This window comes from Phyllopteryx taeniolatus, chromosome 9 (genome assembly GCF_024500385.1).
Source record: "Phyllopteryx taeniolatus isolate TA_2022b chromosome 9, UOR_Ptae_1.2, whole genome shotgun sequence".
NCBI classification, from domain to species: domain Eukaryota; kingdom Metazoa; phylum Chordata; class Actinopteri; order Syngnathiformes; family Syngnathidae; genus Phyllopteryx; species Phyllopteryx taeniolatus.
In genome coordinates this window covers 28,919,606-28,926,080 of record NC_084510.1, presented here as the reverse complement: position 1 = coordinate 28,926,080, position 6,475 = coordinate 28,919,606, and positions in this window count along the sequence as shown.

Sequence of the window (6,475 nt, the reverse complement as noted above, 5' to 3'; positions counted from 1 at the left end):
CTGTCAGCCCAGTTTGGCTACGCTCCCTCTTCATCTGGTCCTCATATGGGCTTCATTCGCCCCCTACTGAAATCCAGCCCAAAACTATTTCCTCTTTCAATTTCCAGGGGAAGTTGTTAAATGCTTTCTGAAGCAAACAGGCCTCATTCCGTCCTCCCTTCTTTCTGTCTCGGCTACTTTATGCATGGCGACTCACGACAGGCCAATAATCAGCTCTGCCTTGTTTGGATATGAAGTATCACCGCGGTACAATTAAAAAATAAAAAACCCTCGACTAGACTAAAAACGCAATGAACACAAAAGCTGATCACTGTTATTTTGTTTTAATAAACTAAGTTCCAACAACCTTTGGTAATGAAATGGTGAATGGCCTTCACTTATGTAGTGCTTTTAGGCACCTAAACTGCTTTATAATGTTGCTAAATTCAATGGAATATCTATATAATAATAATAATAATAATAATAATAATAATAATACATGTAAATGCATACATATACCGTATCTAAATATGTATGTATGTATGTGTATGGATGTATCTGTCATGATCTGTTTTGGTTGAATTTGTTTTTATTAGATGTAATTTTGTTTCTTGTTGTGTCTTGTTTTCTTGTTCCCCATGTTCATGTCTTGTCTGCTCGTTAGGTTGTCATTTCCACTTGTTCTCGTCAGCCCTGTTCCTTGTGTCAACCAATCAGCTCCCTCCAGCTGTGACTCCAACAAAGTGACGAGGCAATGAGGCACACCTGGACAAGACAAGAGTGGCTGGAGGGAGCTGATTGGTTGACACAAAGAGCAGGGCTGATGAGGACAGGTGGAAGTAAAAACCTAATGAACAGAAAAGTCATAAAATGAAACCAAACTAAATCTAATCAAAACATTGCCAATAAAAACACAGATCATGAGAATATCATTAACTACATATACTCTACATAAATACTTTTACTTCCCTCAAAGACAGAGCTGCTTAATTAGCCAATAAGATAAGAGTTGTGCTTATTTCAATCTAAAATATCAAGGCTTCTATTTGTTAGTATACCAACTGCTAGCAAATTAGCATTTTGTCTATTCCTTCATTACTAGTTGAATATAGATCACAATGTAAAATTATCCTTGATCTGCTTTAGCACTTTCGCTACTCAAGCTGCTATATGCTAGCGTTCCAACTGCTAGCATGTTAGCGTTTTTATAAATTTGACTACAAATTACTACTTGAATACTGGGCAAGGTGCGAAGTTCTATTTGTCGTAGCACTTTTCCTACTGAGGGTGTGATTGGATTACTTTTGAACAAAAACAACTGCTAGCATGTTAGCATTGTATCAATTTTACAAAGAATTACTACATGAATACTGGCCGAAAGTTCTATTTGCCGTAGCACTTTTGCTACTGAGGTTGTGATCTGACTATTTTCGAGCAAACCACCTGCTAGCATGTTAGCATTTTATCGATTAGAATAAGTACTTGAATGCAGAGCTAGATGTAAAATTTGTATTGATCTGACTCAGCACTTTTGCAACTCAGTTGCAATATTGCTGTAGTATGTTCGAAGTTATTGGATGTTATCAATATTTTCAACGTATTCGATGATGTGCTTGTATGAAAATGTTTTTCTTTTGTTTGTTTTTGTTTTTTTTCTGTGCCAGAAAAATAATGTGACCAGCATTAATGCCATCAAACAACAACATTATTATGTAATATTGACCCGCAAAGAGAGAAGAACAAGAATTTGGTTGTGTAGTACGAACCTTAAGAAGGGATCTGGACGTGACGGCGGAACAGTGAAGTGGTTGTGGAGCATCCTGGCAGCGCGTATACACACACGTAAGCACACACACACAGACAGTCTGTTTGTCCCGAGCGCGCAGTTATGTGGGAAGCCACAGCCACAGGGCCTCAAACGCATCATCTGAAGGACAAACCAGGCCGCCTTCCCTCATCCCTCGCTCCCTCTTTTCCGAACACAACGTGCCCGCTAACCTCGCTAGCAGTAGGGAAGAGAGAGGAGAGCGGATCTATTAATCTCCCGCCTTCACCCCCCACCCCTACTCGTCCGCCTCCCTGGTGCAATGATGGTGGAGGCGAGGCTGGAGGTGGTACGTAGCAGGTCTTCAGATTAAGCCGTGATGACAGGTGTCACTGAGTCTCACGGGCGGACCTGTGACGGGTGTCCTGCTCACTTACAATCCTCACTCGGGCGCTTTTCACAAGTCACACACTGATGAGTGCCAAAACAAAATATATATATATATATATATATATATATTTAAAAAAAAAAAAAGAACAGGAGATAACGCATGATTCATCAGAGTCTGGGATCCTCGTAAGAAAAGTCTCAAGCGTGCAGAAACAACACGCGCCCTCCAGCCTGGCATCGCACACACGCCGGCTGCCAAGCCAGTTTAGGGGAGTCCAGGAGAGCCGCTCTGTCTGCGAGCGAAAGGAGGCCCGTAGCTCCCAAATGCAGTGGCTCGCAATTAGATGAGCTGGAAGAAACTCACAGGCACGTCCGTCTTGGTTAACGTGATGTAGAAAGGAAAAGAGACCAAAAAAAATAAAAAGGCCTCATTCGGTTGCACACAGGTTGTTCACACTCTTTAAAACTGTGTAGGAGCCTTAATACAATAAGTTCATTAAATGTACAGCAGAAGAATTGTTTTAATCAACACATTTTGATTCATTGGCACAAAGAAACAAATGTGTTGGTTTTTTTTTTTTCAAATTAGATGGACAACTTTTGAACGCCAAAAGCTTAAACTATACAACACATTCGCAAATCATTCTTCGACCCTTAAATGAGGCGTGCATAGAGAATTTCTAGTTTGTCCGAAATTGTTGCATTGTTGTTTTGAATGCTCCCGGGCTCACGTTCCTCCAAGTCACTGCTGTCCCTATTCCCACCTCATAAGCCTCCAAAGAGCTCAATCTGACTGCTCTCTAGTTATGTCTTTTATACGTCGTCGTCATCCGCAGAGGTTGAAGAAGAGCCTATTTTAACAAGTAAGGAGTAGCAAGAACAGATATCTGTTTTCATAAAAATCAAGTCATCAAAAAAATAACTACTCGAGTAAAGAACAGATGCCTGAATCTGATTTATGTTTCTTCTGCTTGAAAGGGGCAGTATTTACAGCTAAAAATGTTAATAGTTCATGTTTAGAGTAACTAATGGGTTGACAGTTTGATACAGTGCATTTAAAATGCTTCAATTATATGCGCCGGTCCAAGAGTACGAAAATAAGATGGCGGTGGATAGGAATAGCGGTTAGCCTCGCTAGCTTTGGCTATTCCGATTGCCGCTAGTCTTAAAACATTTACAGACGGGACCGCAAGACTGGCGGCGGGGAACGAGGACGAGAAGTGAAGCTACATCTTCATCGCCAAAATGTTATTTCCAATAATTCATGAGATGCGAACTTTATTCATATCACAACACGCGCCAACGTCACAACACTTTGCGACACTGTCATGACACTTCGCAGTATGGCATACGTGTGGAAATATTTTACGAAAAATGAGAACGGTAGAATAGTTACTTGCAAAACATGCAAATTTTATCCTCAAATACAATCAAAGTACATTTGAAATAGAAACTGAGAAATGTGAAAAAAAAAAGTAGCCTGGCTGCGATGTTCCATCTTATGACATGATATAGTATGACATAAGATGAGAGCAGTCGGCTCTCGGAAGAGGAAAAAAAAAACACACTGGGTTCCACTATATAAAACAACAACATTCATCATAATAGTGAGCTGTATTTTTTATTATTTGTTTTTATTTGTTTCTATGCATGTCCGTCTAAATATGCCTTTAAGTGAGAGTGTGGCGCAAAAAAAATGGTCACGAGCCGCTGTACTGTGCTGAAAAAATATAATATAAGTCTATTATTCGACTTAGAGTCAAGTACAAAAAGCCTCTTTCAGTTGTTTGTTTTAGCGGGTTTCTCCCTTCAATCTCCTCTTTAGCAGCCAAACTGCATGCTCTATAGGGTTTAAGTAAAATGACCAGGACGCAAAAGTTTAGTGCTGTCAGGTCACTGACCTGATGCAGTTATTGCAAGCAAAGGATTTGATATTAAATATTCAGTCTTGTGTGAGTCTGTTTGAAGGGAATCTGTCCCAAGACTTTTGTCCACCTCCAGTAACAATGTGTTTTTTGGTTACGAAAAATGCATCTTGCTGTGTATACTGTATGTATGGGGGGCAGGGCTGAAATGGGGATCTCTTATTTTGATGCCCAACTCAAATGTTTTAAGTCTATAGATAAAAGTGAAGAATTTGTCCTCCCTGTTCCAATCCTGTTCCAAAGTGAAGCTTTTGGGGCCAAGAGTTTTTTTCAAACTAATACTGGCTGTGAGGGGCGGGGGGGGGTGACTATTTATCAGATTGTGGCAAATAGTGCATTTCCATTTCACTGGGACCCCAGCAGGGATACACACGCCCGTGACCGCGACACAGGGGAAAGCCCGGCCTCCTTTTATTCTCCCGCCTCGACTCGGGGAGGCAAATGAGCGCAGGCCCGGTGCGTCTACTCTCCAGGGAGGCAGCTCCATTCATCCACCGGCCCCCTTGTGTGAAATCCCATGTACTTACTAGAGGCCAAGCCTGTAGTGTGTCAACACTCACACGTACACATACATCACTACGTCACTCCTCCCTGAACTGTAATCTCTCTCTCTCTCCCTCTCGGTCTCTTTCTCTCCACCACCAAAGCCTCGGCCCACCTTTTCACACTGTGGCTGGGCTCGAAGGGAGCCTGGCGGCGGATGCGAAGTGGGGGAGAGTCGTATTTGTTTAAACGCGCCTTTAAAAAGCGGGAGGGGAACTTGTTAAACGGTCGTCCGTATGGCCCCGTTCAGCACAACAGGACATGGCGTGCAGGGCGTGGAAGCTGCCAGTGCCCACCAGTTGGTGCTCATATGCTACTGAGGGCCTTTTCGGTATCAGCAGCACACTTATAAAGACTCGTGAAATGCCACCAAAGCGTGTGAGCGTGTGCATGCGTGAACAGCTACGAGGCAAAGCACGTTCTGTGGGAAGAATGCGATGCTATATTCATGTACGCTCAATTCTATTTGTGCCTCGACAAGGCTGCAGTCTGTTGAGTCGACAGTGAAAGCAGTCACTTTTGTAGGTGTGCTCGTTTTAATAACAGCTCAGAACATAATCAAAAATATCCCTACTATAACATATTATTGCTGCCCAATGCAAGCTGTATACTCCATCTTCATTTTTCGTTAGTTTTAGCAACACTATCGTTCGATTAGCAATGCGAGCGTTCAATAATGACTCATGATTTTTACAGGTCTTTTATTAAATAATCATTGTATAGTGAAAATATTTAAAAATTTGTGATGATTTATAAAGTATTTTAATGTATTTTTTCATAATTTATATTGTTTTTAAGTAATAGTTTAATAAACATTTAATTGGGCAATGACAATATTTGCAATGCATTTTTTTTAAATTTATGTTTAGTTTGATGGTGATGATGATGATTATATTACAAAATATTAATTTTAAGAAACAATTAATTGGGTATTTAGAATATTTGCAAAGTATATTTTAGTTGTTCTTTGTTTACTTTTATTTGTATTATTATTATTACTATTATTACAAAATATTAATTGTAGAATGATGATTCTTTTGTTAAAAAAAAACACTGAACATTTGTAATAATTATTATTTTAGTTTTTAGTTTTATTTACGTATATTTTAAAAAATGGGCCCGCAACCCTAGTCAGGATAAGTGGTACGGAAATAGAATGGATGGAAAGAAAAGAAAATTGCTGTTTGGGAGTGCAAATATTTTTTTATACTTTTCTTATTATTTTTCTTCAAAAGACCATATTTGTATCAAAATGTGCTAATACTTGAATAACTTTAGGTCTTCTCCAGCTTCCAATTAGAATTATTTGTATGTTGGTTTCATTCAGTCTTGCTCATTTGCACCAGTTTTTCATTTGCACCTGTTCTCATTAGCCCTGTTACTTGTGTCATCCAATCAGCTCCCTCCAGCCATCCATGTCTTGTCCAGGTGTGCCTCGTTGTCGCATCACAGTTAGCTTGTATTTCGTTCCCTGGTTTCTTTCAGTCTGTCTATTCATTGATGTTCCCGTCACGTGTCTTGGATTGTCATGAATTCTGCAGTGGTGATTGTTTTGTTTCTTTCATTCTTGAGTTTCGGAAGATCAAAATGGTAAACTACATTCAATGTGTTGAAACGATTCACTCGTTAGATCACAAGCCTCAAGACGGATTTCAAGGACTTTATCAATGAAGACCTTTTAAACCTACATGGATTTAGTTACTGGGTTTGCCTTGGGCCCCCAAATGACTAAATACGTTCTTGGTTTCATTATTAAAACAGGCAATTCAATATTATATATAATATTATAGCTTTTTTACAGCTATTGTTTTTAATTCTGTGTTGATGACTGTGTCTACAGCTAAAAGAAAGAGCCCATCCAAATGAGTCTGAC